This window comes from Lithobates pipiens, unplaced genomic scaffold (genome assembly GCF_037356315.1).
Source record: "Lithobates pipiens isolate NorthernLeopardFrog02 unplaced genomic scaffold, aLitPip1_a1.2 Scaffold_8, whole genome shotgun sequence".
Classification (NCBI taxonomy): domain Eukaryota; kingdom Metazoa; phylum Chordata; class Amphibia; order Anura; family Ranidae; genus Lithobates; species Lithobates pipiens.
Window position 1 is genome coordinate 294,412,426 of NW_027507903.1, and position 14,657 is coordinate 294,427,082.

At 46.6% G+C, this 14,657-nt stretch overlaps 1 pseudogene; it reads right to left on the minus strand.

Moving 5' to 3' along the window:
• Nucleotides 1-11,919: 11,919 nt before the first annotated feature.
• LOC143964607 (U2 spliceosomal RNA) lies at nucleotides 11,920-12,024 on the minus strand (annotated as a pseudogene).
• Between the last annotated feature and the right edge of the window lie 2,633 nt (nucleotides 12,025-14,657).

Here is a 14,657-nt window from a genome sequence, read left to right on the forward strand (position 1 = left end):
GAATGCGAACCGAGCCCACCAGGGTGTCTTACAATAGAGAATGAACATTTGCTATTTGTAACACTGAACCTCCTCCCGGCCAATCAGGAAGTGAGTTTTGAGACCCGTCACTCAATTGGCTGAAAGGACAGGCAATCCTATTGAACGCCTAGGAAGAGGGGAAGAGACGCATGGTGGAACCCCTGTGATGGAGAAGAGGATGCAGGAGCCACTGTCAACTGCCTGATGCCTGTCGCCCGCCACCTGACATCCACCACCAAGATGGGGCAAGTGTCGGACCGGAGGTGGGCGGTGGCGCTGAGGTGTTTGTTTGCCGCCCCCCCAAAAAAAAGGACCCACCAGCCACCACTGCTAATAAGTATGTATTATTATTACTTTCATTTTTTTTTTTTTTTGAGAAGTCATATACAAGTATGTAAACTGAACATATTACATATTGCAGAAGGGAAGGCCTCCTGCTGAAAGAAATACAGACTATGGTCGACAATCAATATAACAAAAAGTACATATGCATCAGAATCTCAAATAGTAGAAAGCTCTATGTGATCAACAATTGGTAGATAATTCCTGGGAATTAATCAATCCATAAACTAATGGGACAGCCAAAGGGGTGAAGAGGCTTCCTCCCTCCCGACACCCCTATAGGGATCTGACTGTGTCAGAAGAGGAGAGACCCACACACCCCCCCCAGTAGCCCCCAAACTGGCAACAACTAAGATTTAAGAGGTTAGAGGCTCTCCTAGCGGGAGCTTGGCTTACAAGTAGTAAGTGCTGAATAAAAACTGTCATATGTAGTTATCAAAGACAGTAAAAAGGACAGATAGATGAGAAAAAGGAAAGTGAGAAGAAAGATCAAAGAAAAGGGAAGGGGGAGAATCTTCAGAAGGATAGGGGTGCGGGGTGGGGAGATCGAAAATTTGCCGGGCGATAGGTGGTCAGGACTATTTTTGATTATGTGGACAAGAGGAAGAGCGAGCTTGAACTCCCGGTATGAGGGAAACTCCCACATATCGGGCCCAAGGCTCCCAGACTTTTTTAAACTTGACCACATGTAATGAGGGCTTTGGTTGTTTCCATGCTGCAGCAATTGAGATTTTAGTGCCTAAGGCCGCGTACACACGGGCGGATTGTCTGGCCAACTAAGTTCGTCAGACAATCCGACAGACAGTCCGTCCAACATTTGAATGAACAGACTTGACCACACACGATGAACAGACAGTCCGTTGAAAGCTTGCGCGATGACGTGTACAGCACGTACGATGGGACTAGAAAAACGACGTCCAATACACTGCAATGCAACCTTCGGCCGTGTTAATCCTTTCTGAGCATGCGCCATACTTAGTCCGTCCAACTTGCCTACACACGAGCGGACTGTCCGCTGAAACCAAGTTTGGACGGACAAAATTACGGAAATTCCGAAAGACTTAGTCCGTCAGACTGTCCGCTGAAAAATTCCGCTGAAGCCCACACACGAGCGGATTGTCCGCTGAAACACGGTTCAGCGGACTAAGTTGGGCAGACAATCCGCCCGTGTGTACGCGGCCTAAGAAGTTAAAGTGGATCAATTTCTGAGCTGCTTTAGCAAGTTTAGGGATTCGAGAAATGAATAGAGCTACCTCTGGAGATTTGGGGACCTGGCAATCCGTAACCTTGTATATCATAATGAAGACTTTTCTCCAGAAGGAGCGGATCTTAGGTCATTTCCACCAAATGTGAATCACCCTCTGAAGCACAGTGGGTTTGCTGATGAGTAGATAGCGGCCAGGTTGGTAGGGGGAAGATACCATCTGGTTATTAGTTTAACACTGGCCTCCATGAGGGATGTATTCTGAATTCCCTGGAAGGATCTGGCGAGAAGCTTTCATGTAGGAAGTCTTGTCCATTGGGCAAGTGAGGGCTGAGTATATTACCGAGATGCCTCCCCTCTGCTCTATAGCTTGTCCGCACCACAACTCATATCCAGTAAATTTGGGCAGGAAAGGTTTTTCCTTCCACATCGAGTGAAGAAAATGGTAGATTTGGTGGAAGCGAAACCTTTCAGGGTCCGGGAGATCAAGGTGTTGGGTACAGTAATGAAGAGTAAGCGGACCCCTGGAAGTGAAATAGTGCCCTATCTCGTATAGCCCCTTGTCAAGCCACCATTTAAAGGCTGAGATGTTTAGACCGGGAGGGAAATCGAGGTTGTGAAAAAGGTGTGCCTCAGAAACCAGAGTCGGTAATAGGCGGAGGGTGTCCCACAGTGAACACGTGTGGGAAAGGGTGGGTGAAAGGATGGGGGGCCTAGTTTTAGGGGGGCACCATAGTAAAAAATCTAAAGTAAAAGTGGGGGTGCCCTAATGTTCTATAGCTATCCAGTCCAGTTTTTCATATCTGGAGTATATTGTGGAGAGTTGGGCTAGTCGAGCTGCTAAATAGTATTTATGTACGTTTGGGAGACCTAGCCCTCCCCTGCGTCTATGTAAGAAGAGTGTGTTTTGTGGGATCCGATAGTCCTTTTTGCCCCACGTGTATTTCAGTATATTACTTTGGAGCGAACATAGATGATCCTTTCTGACAGGGATAGGTTGGGGAGTGTAGTGATGGGAGAAGTCAGGAACAGAGCCCGCATTTATGCGTTTGGTCGCCACATTTCACTCCTTTAATATCTGGATTATGGCGTATTGCGATCGCAAGGGTTTCAATGGCTATAGCGAAAATGAGGGGAGATGGGGACACCCTTGTCTGGTGCCCCTTGTGATGGCTATGGGTTGTAAGTAATATCCTTGGAGGCGTAGTAGGTCCTTTGGATGAGAGTAAAGAGCATGGAGAAGACCTAGGAAGCAAGCCCCAAATTCCCACCTTTCAAAAAGATGGAAGATGTACTGCCAGGAGACCGTATCAAAGGCCTTCTGAATGTCTAGTGATAGGAGAAAGCCCGATTATTTAGGTCCCCCCTCCCAGTTAGATTGTAAGATCGAGATGAGATCTATTGCCCGTCTGAATTGGTCAGGTCCCTGCCTTCCGCTTAAGAACCCGACTTGATCTTTTTGGACGTACTGGCCGATGAAGGATGCCAGCCTATTGGTCATTACTTTGGTGAGAATTTTTAAATCATTGTTTAGGAGATTGGCCTGTAATTACTGACCTCTTCCAAGTTTTTTGTCAGGTATGGGTAAGACTGTGATGAAAGCCGTGATGAGGTGGGATTCTAGGGGGTCTCTGTTGGTTTTATAGTTGCAAAAGAGAGTTAAGTGGGGAGCTAGAGTGTTGGAGAATGCTTTGTAGTATGGTATCGATAACCCATCAGGTCCCGGAGCAGATCCCTTTTTGAGGTCTTTAATGACTTCCAAGACCTCTTCTACCGTGATGGGTGATTCCATCTTTTGTTTATGGGTATCAGACAGTGATGGTATTGGGAGGCCCTCCAGGAACTGAGGGTTGAGATTAGCTTTGGGATTAGTTGGACTGCTGTATAACGAGGAGTAAAAACTCTGAAAAGCACCAAGAACTTTTATTGGGTTGGTCGTGGGTAGTTGTCCCGCAACCCTGATTTTGGGCAAAGTGTTGAGTCTGACTTTGGGAGATAGTCTAGAAGCTAACAGAGGACCTATTTTGTTCGCCTACGTGTAGAATTTATGTCCCGTATAGCGGATAGATTTTTCGGCCAAAGGGACCACCCATAGTCCCCGTGAGGATTGTTAGGCTTACAAGGGAATGGTCAGAAACAACTCTTTCTTTGATATATGGCAGTGAAGTGCCAGTTTCTTTGATATATGCTCTAGAGACGTGAGGCAGGGGGTTTGTATATGGTCGATCCTCGCGTATGAATGGTGACGTGGGGAGAAGTGGGTGAAGTCCCTCTTTGAGGGATTGAGTTCCCTCCATACGTCAGCAAGTCCATATGAGTGTAGCAATTTAGCTATTCTAAGACTTTCTTTAGTAGGGCACGTTAATCGGGACTGTATGGGTTTTGACTTGTCTAGGCCCTGATCGAAGGTCAAATTGGAGTCACCTCCAAAAATGACCTTCCCTTCTAGATGTGGGGTAAGGGTGCGCAATAGGAATTTGAAAAATGTGGCTTGCCCCTTATTTGGAGCATAGTAGGAGACCAGGGAGTAAAGGTGGTCCCCAGCCATGCCCTTCACAAGAAGAAACCTTCCATCGAGGTCCGCCAGGTCAGAGATCTTAACAAACTTGCATGTCTTGGCTATCACTACTGCGACCCCTTTGGTTTTGTGTCAGCGCTTGCTAAAAAAAAATTGAGAAAAGTGAGAGTGGAGGAATTTGGGGCTATCAGCCATGGAGCAGAGGGAGATCAATGCATCTGGAGTAGCCCTCACTTACCCAGTGGAGATTTAAGGTCTGGACAGCATCGGGTAAAACCTCATCCCGTTTAGTCTGAGTTCGATTGTACAAGATTTCAGAGTGTCCAATCAGTCCTGTGGAAAAAAAAAATGCATTAGGCACATCACCATGAAAATTAACATTTGAGAGGGGGGGGGGGGGCAGAGACAGTATAGAAGTAAAAAGGTCTCCAGAAGAAGGAAAGTGGGGTTCGGAGGAGGAGAAGCCCTCCGAGGCCCATGGAGAATAAGTAAATGGTGTCTGACCCATACAGGATCAGATGTCCCAATCCTCAGACACCCAAGGGAGTCGAAGGGCAGGGGAGGTACGCAAGAGTTCCCTCACGGAACCAGGCACCCTAAGAGGGGTAAAACCCCAACATAAGAGTTTTTATATATAACTGACAACACAGCATCCAATCTGGCTAAGCTGAGTAGAAGTCTGAGCCCCCGAAGGTGCTTGATCCTTGAGGCTGTTGAACCCCCCTCCCCCCGTTTTCAGCAAAGAGTCAATTGGGAAAGGCAGTCCGAGTGCAGAGGGCAGTGTGGGAGTTCTGCTTCTGCAGAGGGTGGGGGAGAAGGTCAAACAGCCCATCAAAGAGACCTAGCTAACTAAGGCTAGGGAAGAACATCACCCAATAAGAACATATAGAACATAGATCCTAAAATGTTTAGGGTTCCCATCCAGTGTAGAGATTGACCCCCTAAAAAAATAAATAAAAGGGGGGCGATCCTCTGGCCCTTTCCAGGACACCGGGAAAGAAAAAAAGGACAAAGGCAGTTTAGATATGATCTCGCTTTAAAGTGGTTGTAAACCCTTACAAACCACTTTGACCTACAGGTAAGCCTAGATTAAGGCTTACCTGTAGGTCCAAGCAATATCTCCTAAACCTATATGGTTTAGGAGATATTTGCCCAAAAACGTAGACAGCGGCGCGCAGGCGCACTGAGTGCGGCATTTCCAAGAATGGAGCTGCCGCGCGTGTCGACTCCCGTGCGCATGCGCGGGAGTGACGTCATCGCGGCTTCGCCGAATGACAGCGGCGGAGCTGCGAGACGCCACCAGCAAGATGTATGCGGCGGACTACAGGGGACAGCGGCGACTTCACCGGCTCCTGTGTCAGGTAAGTGACACATAATGGGCTACTATGCGATGCATAGTAGTCCATTATGCTTTACCTTTGCAGGGAATGAAAGAGGAAGTAAACCCATCAGGGTTTACTTCCTCTTTAAGTAGGTGCATTGTCCTTGACCTTCTTTGCTCTTCCAGATGCCTACAATGGGGATTGCGGGCTGGTGGGTGTCGGTCTTTTGTTGGAGCTGTGGCCGGCGTTGGAGGTATCCATCTCAGCTTCTTGGGCGATGATCTTCAGGTGTAGAAGTAGTTTCTCCCCTTCTGGAAAGGTTGAAAAGACGTAGTGTTTCCCTTTATGGGAGAATTTAACAGCGAATGGAAAGGCCCATTTATATTTGATATCTCTCATGGACAGGGCATGGAGGAGGGGTTTTAATGATCTTCTTTTGATCGTGGAGGGAGAGAGGTCTACAAAGATCTGCACTTGGTGGCCCTGGCATAGCACCTTTTGAGCTGAACTGGCTCGGTTCATTACCTCCTCTTTAAACGAGTAATGATGGGGTTTGGCAATCTTCTGGGGTGCCATCTCTTCTTGGGGGTCCGAGGGCTCTGTGGGCCATGTCCAATTCCAAGCAGGGGGAGGAAATGTCGGGTATTAGCTGTGTGATAAGGTCTTGAACTGCTTCCGTAACGTTTATTACAGACTCTGGAAGACTGATGTTGTATCTCCGTGACCTATTTTCAAGGTCATCAATGCAAGCCATGGCCAGGTCAAGTTGTTCCTGCACGGAGTAAATGTGCTTTCCTCCATTTTGTGTTTGATCGTTTCGATCCGTGATCCCAGGTTGATGAAATCTGCTTTGAGTTCCCCTGTTATTTTCTTTGCTGTTTGAGATAAGCCTTTTTCCAAAAGCTCAGAAAATTTGTGGAATAAAGCATCCATGTGGAATACAGGGTCTCTGAGAAGGGCGTTCTGAGAGGGGTAGCCTGCATGAGCTGCAGAGTGAGGCCCTAGAGGTGACAGTGAAAAATCATTCAAAGATCTCTCTAGGAGGGATTCAGTGGATGCTGGGAAGGGGGTGGTGACCTGGGGAAGACCCTTGCAGCTGCCTGGAGTAGTGTGGATAAGGATGTGGCTCTGACCTGTAGTCCACCTGGCTTGTGGAGCAGGGATCCTGTGTCAGAAGCTGTGCTGCGGCGGCCATCTTGGGTATCCCTCCCACTCCTGCCGAGTCAAATAGCGGCCCCAGATTTTTCTTTGCCGGTCCTCCAATCATCCGGGATTGTGCCCGGGGGTGTTAGGAAGCGGTCCTGACGGTTTGGTGCCGTTTGGAGCACCGTGCGGGATGCTGTGGGCACCGGTGTTCCGCGAGGTAGTGGAGCTCTAGGCGATCGCGGCCATTTGGGAGCCCCGCGCATGCGCACTTGTCGTATTATTATTATTAAAGTTATTATAATACAGAATTTATATGGTGCCAACAGTTGGTGCAGCACTTTACAAAAAGGGAGACAGTACAGTTAAAACAGTTAAATACAAGAGGAATCAGAGGGCCCTTCTTGCTAGTTTACAATCTAAAAGGGAGGGTCAAGTGATACAAAAGGTAGTAACTGTGGGGGATGAACTATTGAAGAAAGTAAAAGAACAGTTTACTGGTAAAAAGCTACCTAGACCTATGGAAATGAAGGGCATACCTGATTGGATGCAGAATGATTTGATAGTTGAGGTAGGTCTTCAAGACTCTTCATATTACATAATTTTGTTAAATTCATTATACGATTGTGTGGTCAGATTGTGATGTGTATGAAAGTCTTTCTATAGGCTTGCATAGACTTTCTTGCATTACTGTCATTGCAGAATCCATACTAGAAGGCTAGCATGCTATTTAAAACAACAAATGATTGTGGTTTCATACATCCTATTAGCTGTGTAATAAAAGCTTTTAATGTCTAAATATACGGTATGTACAGAACAGTACAACTCCATCGACCCACATGGTCAATCATATCATATAGAAAGACAACATGCTTATTAAGGGAGTCTAGGACAGACAATGCAAACTGTTGTTGGCACATGGGAATACACATGGTGCATTTGTAAAGGGGGAGGGCAGGATGATGGTTGTCACGTCCTCCATATTTCACTCCTAGTTGGGCGCTAAGCGAGGGTCACATTAGAGGCCTACCCCCTAGTGGGTTCTTCTGGGCTACTCTAGGCACATTGTCATTTCACTACACTATGGGTACCTTTGCTTTGTAATAAATAGTGGTCCACTATTTATTTTATTTTATTTTCCAGTACTGGTATTATGTGAATACTACTAGGTCCAGCTGCAGTTATTAGCACTTTAATTGCTATTTTGCACGTTTACATGTTTTAGTGACACTTGCTTCATTTAAGTGTGTTTATTCACTTCATTTGTCTGTATAAGGTTTTTTATCACATTTATACATATATTTATCACTTTAATAAATTTTTTGTGATTTTACACTTTAAATAGTAGCGCAAAGGCCTTTTTTCCCATTTTACATTTGCTTTGTGCTGTCTTCATCAATGCCCTGAGACAAGGCTGAGGCTGCCGTGGTGGAATACTGGACCTTACAATGGACCTCTGCTCTTAGAGATGGTCATACACCATGTACACTTGCACTTCAACTGTTCTTCCGCTAACTCTTGATTCTCCGTGACAATGCACACCTCCTTAGTCTGCATTTAGGAGGTACACGCTGAGCCAATTTCCACATCCACCTGTCCAGTGTTTCCACTAATAATCATTAGTAGCGGAGTGGGCCACACTGTGGGCTTGAACCTCCATACCTCTGTACAGGATGAAGAAATGTGACACTTGCCTGATGAAAGAATCCTGCATGGCTCCGAAACATTGCCGTATGTTTACCGTATGACCATATGAATAAAGCTTTGAACCCTTCCGAGGAATCCTTGGTGTGCTGGTGACATTTCTTCACCCTGATTGTCTGCGGTTTTCAGCCGTCATTACAGCACCCAGCATTACTAACGCCATTTCCATGAAGTGACACATGCCTGACGAAGGGGCCCTGTGTGGCTCCGAAACTTTACCATATGTGTACTGTGTGACTTTGTGAATAAAGCTTTGGACCCTTCCGAGGAATCCATGAGACATTTCTTCACTCTTATTGTCTTCGGTTTTCAGCCAGTGGTCATTACAGCACTCAGCATTACTAAAGCAATTTGCATGAATGCGTACATGTGGAATATTGTGTCTGTACAGGATGGGAAACTCTGTGGGGAAGATCCACTGCCATTGCTCTGGTAAACAGACTGCTGGCGGAAGGAGTGCCGACAACATCTCCCTCGCTGCTAGAGGCTCTTCACTTCTCCTCACTTCACCTTCACTTCTCCAATGCCTACATACCCCAATGTTTTAAGACCCACTTGGTGAACTGTGTGTAGCAGTGCAGTATCCATTTGCTTAAACTGGTGTGTCAGTGGAGTGGAGGCTTTTTTCAGAGTCGAGGCACAAGATCAGAGAACCCAATCTACCAAGTGGCTCGTGGGGTTGGAACTACAACAGTTTTGCAGCAGGGGACAATTCAAGAGAACTAATGCCCTGTAAACACGACCGGACTTTCCAGCAGACTAGGTCTGACAAACTTTCCGAAAGAACGGACTTGCACACACATGACCAGACTTTCTGGCAGACTAGGTCCCCCGGTCTTCCTGATGGAGTTCCGGCGAACTTCCAAATGAACGGAATTGCCCACACACAGACTAAAGTCCTTTTTCATTTTGAACTTGATGAGTTACGATGGGACTAGAGAAGGAAGGCAATCTCGCCACTTTTATCGGTGAGATTCACACCTTGCAAGTCCCATCGCCTGGTATGGATTTTAAGGGGAAGCCCCTACGCCAGAAAAACGGTGTGGGGGTCCCTCCAAGGTCCATACCAGACCCTTATCCGAGTACCCCGGCTGGTCAGGAAAGGGGGTGGGGACGAGCAAATGCCCCCTCCCCCGAGCCGTACCAGGCTGCATGCCCTCAACATGGGGGGTGGGTGCTTTGGGGAAGGGGGGTGCCCTACCGGGGCCCCCCCACCCTAAAGCACCTTGTTCTCATGTTGATGAGGACAAGGGCCTCTTCCTGGCAACCCTCCCCATTGGTTGTCGTGGTCTGTGGGCGGGGGGCTTATCGCAATCCAGGAGCCCCCTTTAATAAGAGGGCCCCCAGATCCTGGCCCCCCACCCTATGTGAATAAGTATGGGGTACATCGTACCCCTACCCATTCACATGGGGGAAAGAAAGTAAATAAAAAAAACACACTACACAGGTTTTTAAACCAATTTATTAGGCAGCTCCGGGAGTCTTCTTTGACTTCGGTGGTCTTCTTCTGACTTTGGGGGTCTTCTTCCGACTTCGGGGGTCTCCGGCCTCTTCTCCCACTGTCCAGTTCTTCTGCCGGGGTCCTCCACTATCTTCTGCTCTTTTGCCGCTCTTTTGCTAGCGGTGGCCCAGCTTTCTCCTTCGTTGTCGTCGTCTTCTTCCTTCTTCTTCTGTTCTTCTGATGTTGACACAATGCTCTCTCCCGCTGTAATGCTGTGGACACTGTGTGCAATGACTTATATAGGCTTAAGGGGTGGGGTCACCGGGTGACATTGCCGAAACATTCTTGCAGGCAGGTGCTGTAGCTGCCCTTGTGTCTTATTTGGTCCGTCGGACCAGCATACAGACGAATGGGTTTCCCGCTAGGAACTAGGTTCCGGCGGGAAAATTTAAAACATGTTCTATTTCTAAAGTTCGCCAGATTTTTGGCAAGCAAAGGTCCGATGGAGCCCACACACGATCGTATTGTCCGACAGATTCATTCCGTCTGACCTTTGCTGTCAAAAAGTCTGGTCGTGTGTACGCAGCATAAACTAGCTGAATTTCAATCCATGTGTGGCCAGCTTTACCCTGCCAATTCTTCATCTTTCAATTTCCGGTGCTTATCTTGATTGGTCTTTGTAGTTTTACTGGATATAATTTGTTCCTGCAATGTTTGGTTTTGGTCATCATCTTTTGCTATGATAACTTTATCAGAGTTCAGGCATCTTCCGACTTTCAAATACAGTTGCATGTCTATATAATTCCTTCACAATACAAATTACCCACACATTTCACACACACATCGACTGCATAAAGATAAGCATTTGATTTAACTGGATCTTTTATTATCTATTCAAAATTATTAACAATTTAGTAAAAATGGCAGGGCTGATGGTGACAATCATATCTTTTTTTACTATAAACAGGCTGCTCAATGCTTTTTCCTACAGGTACAGTGGAGAACACACAGCCATCTATACAGAAAGTCTCAGCATACATGCTGTAAATGCAAATATTCCATTCTATGCTACTCTTGTATTTGTTTTTGTAATGAAATGTCCCACATTCTGCTTGAGTGCTTTCTTCATATACCACTTCCTCCCAATCTGAATATAGGTATCGGATTTTTTTTTTTTTTTTTTAATAGCCTGTAGCGTGTGAAACACACCCAAAAACTCCACCTGGTGCCGAAAAAAGTGCACACACATAAAGAGGTGACACAAAACGTGCAACGGGTGTTACACTAGTCCTCCATAGGAAGGACCTTACCCTGATCCCCCGGGGCGTTAGGCTCCAGACGAGGACTGAGGTACTTCACTCTGGTCCATCTGGCCAAAACCAGAAAGACCCCCTAAGACCCACCCAAGTAGCCGTGGGGCTCCCCCGAAGGAAGACCCAATGAAAAGGCCATGTCCACCCCCATCCCAAGACTTTCAAGGTAGGCCTGAGGACCCACACCCTACTCATCACACAGTGACAAAAGGTGTACACACCAAACAAAAAGATACAAAAAAGTGACAAACAAAGGGGTAAATAAATAGAAAGTGGGGGAGATGGAAGTGGGAGAAGTGAAAGTAACCATTGTGCAATACACTGGCCAGCCCTTCGGCCAGGAATAAAAAATTCTTCTGGTCCTAGCCAAAAGGCCCGGCCCTAGATGCAGGTGTGAAAAACGTGTGTATGGTGAAGTGACCATAGTGCCATAAATCGAAATGACCTTCACTCACAGTGATTGTACGACACCCCTGAACTGCCACTTCAGGGGCACATTCACCACAGGCTTTTCATCACAACCCTGACCAACAGCCCAGGCCAAAGCAGCCCCCACCCCTGGCAGGTAGGCCTGAAGTTCTGGAAGGGGAGACCGGACCCCAACAGGCTCAACCCTCGCTCCCATCACTCCTACCTAATTACATTTGAGAACTACTAACCGCTCAGCCCCGGTGCTGTAGGGTACCGCCCCAGTACTGTTCTTTCCCGAAAAACTGACCGGAGCTAGAACTACCCCAGACTAGGCCAGAAGGCCAGGGACCCAACCCTCTGGCCAGGCCCAATACAGCACCCATTCTCACCAGGAGCACCCTTCCAGACGGCTCAGACTCAACCATGGGCCAGCCCCCAGTATCTGTCGGGCAGCACTGCGTAGTGACTACCGAAACCGCCCTTCCAGGTGCAATGACACCATTGGATTTGCCTGCCCTCCCCTATGGGAGCAGCACAGCGCCTCCTCTGGCAACTGATAAGAACAGATACTACACTTGATCTTAGCCAAAAGGCCGAGAAGCAAATCACTCTCAAAGTTAGGGTCCCCTGTCAGCTTCAAACACAGCAGTCCCAGGCCACCGTAGCCAAAGTCTTCTGCTTGGGATACATGCCACTGGAGGGTTCTGTAGCTCAAATCCAGCCACATCTCTGCCCAGACCAGCCTGCTCAATTCAGCTGTCTGCTCCTTGTGTGTTTTTTCTCCCCAAAACAGCACCCGCAATCCATACTGCGTCCAGTACCTTTCCTGGATGGAGGGGAGAACTTTTCCCTGGTCTAGCTTCTCACGGGCTAGCGCTTCCTTCCAGAGTTTGCAGCGGATAAAACCAAACCATCCCAGCAGGACCTGCTCTGATACTGGTCCTCTGTGCTGTAACTGCATCTCTCGCAACCTCCTGAATTCTTCTTCCATGGCGGCTGGTATCTGTACCTCTACTATCCTCTCCTGCTATCCGGACCTTGGATCCAGGTGTAAGTTTGGATGTCCCAGACTGCTGGAAGCGTCCCACTGCTTGCCACCAATGTAACGAAACATCCCACACTCCGCTTGAGTGCTTTCGTCATATACCACTTCCTTCCAGTCTGAATATAGGTATCAGATATTCCAACCACTTTCAAGCACAAAACAAGACAATACTTGTTTAGTTGCTGAACCTGGACTTATTTATTTGAGATGACACACAAACATATACAGCAGGCTAACAATAAAAACTGTAACCAGAAACCTAATTAACATGAGCTAGTTATCTAATCATTTATCCAGACTAGGTGACTCAGCAATATGACCTTTTAGGGTAGACTTCACATCTCCTAACTCACTGACTATACAATAAAGATTATCATAAACATCAACACAGAACTCCTTCATACAATAGCAGGGTTAATTAGCACAAACAACAATGGGTGAAATACTCTTAGAAGCCACACTAGTAGACAACATGAGACCCAGGGCTTTCCAGATCTCATTAATCAGCATTCTTTTCACATACATCTGCTATATGGGTCCCAAGCATGCAGAGACCATCATGGCCTTCTTAATACTGTCCTTTTGCATTACATAAAAGAATATCTTCCTAAATGCTTGTAGCTCCCTCAAATGCCAGGGCCCATTGAGGCTAACATTCAGTCCCATCCAAAAGCCTCTGTCCTGGGTGAGTCTGTAACAGTTTTATACACAAATGATGCTTTGTTTACCTTGATATATAGCTGTTATACTATTTATAGGCCACTTGTCAGACATACTTGCTATCCATGTTATCATATGCTTCATATAAAGTCCCAAATTTTCCTTTTTAGAGCTACTCTAGTAGTCCTGCAGATTTAAAGAGGATGAGTGTTACCTCCCTCTTTATTTCCCTGCAAAAGTAAAGCATAATGCATAGTAGCCCTTTATGGGTCACTTACCTGAAACCATCATCCCCACTAGCAGGGAGTTCCCATCTTCGCCCCTCTTCCTTCCGGTGCCGCAAACTCCAGCTCTGTGAATCGGGTGATGCCACTCCCACACATGTGCGCAGGAGCCGCCAGTCACGGCATGACTTCTATTAGAAAAGGCACGATGTACCCTTTCTAAAGTGCACATGCACCGATGACATCGGCACTCTGCTTTTTTGTAAATATCTCCTAAACCATGGTTTAGGAGATATTTCCAGCACCTACAGGTAAGCCTTTATATTTTTATTTATTCATTTCAGGTACTTATATCAATTTACACAGCGCTTTACATATACAGTGTACAGTGTACATCCACAGTGTACATCCACAATAGCCCCCGCCCTCAAGAGCTTACAACCTAAGGTCCTTAACTCACATTCATACATACTAGGGCCAATTTAGACAGGATCCAATTAACCTACCAGCATGTCTTTTAGAGTGTGGGAGGAAACCAGAGTACCCGGAGGAAACCCACACAGGGAGGACATGCAAACTCCGGGCAGATGGTCATGGTTGGGATTCGAATCAGTGACCCGTTTTGCTGCTAGGTGAAAGTGCTATCCACTACACCTCTTAATATAGGCTTACCTGTAGGTAAAAGTGGTTGTACAAGGTGTACAATCACTTTAAAGCTGGCAAACGAAAAACTGATAGTCCCTTTTCAAGAAATATTACTAGCTTCTGATAGGGACTGATATAAAACTCTTTAAGGGAACTATTATTGTTTTGGGAAAACCAAAATTGTCAGCAGTAATTAAAGAGCAACTAAACTCTGTCAATCAACATTAACTATTTGTATTCCTTTACGCTGCTAGCATTTGTATAGATAGTAAGGTATGTTATATTTACTTATTTTAACATTTCTTCAGTTGCTTCTTGGTTTCTGGCCTAGGCCAAAATGATGTCATACAAACCAGGAGGTTAAGGGGGGGAGGGCTTTCTCAGCTAAGCACACCCTCCTGCCTGCATGTAGGTGGGGTGCACTTGGTGTGGAGGCAATAATTCACACAGACAGGGGCAATAGAAACTTGTATTGAAGTAATACAGCAATGGTTCACAATAGACCTGGGAGCAAGCTGCCCAACCAGGTGCATTCACAGATTTCGCCAATGTAGACAGAGTGGGTAGCAGCTGCACTGATATCGTCTGTTGAGAAGGGCAGAATGCGGCCTGGCTGTCTCAAGCCCAATCGGGAAGATGTCAAGAAGAGTAGTGACTTTAAGTT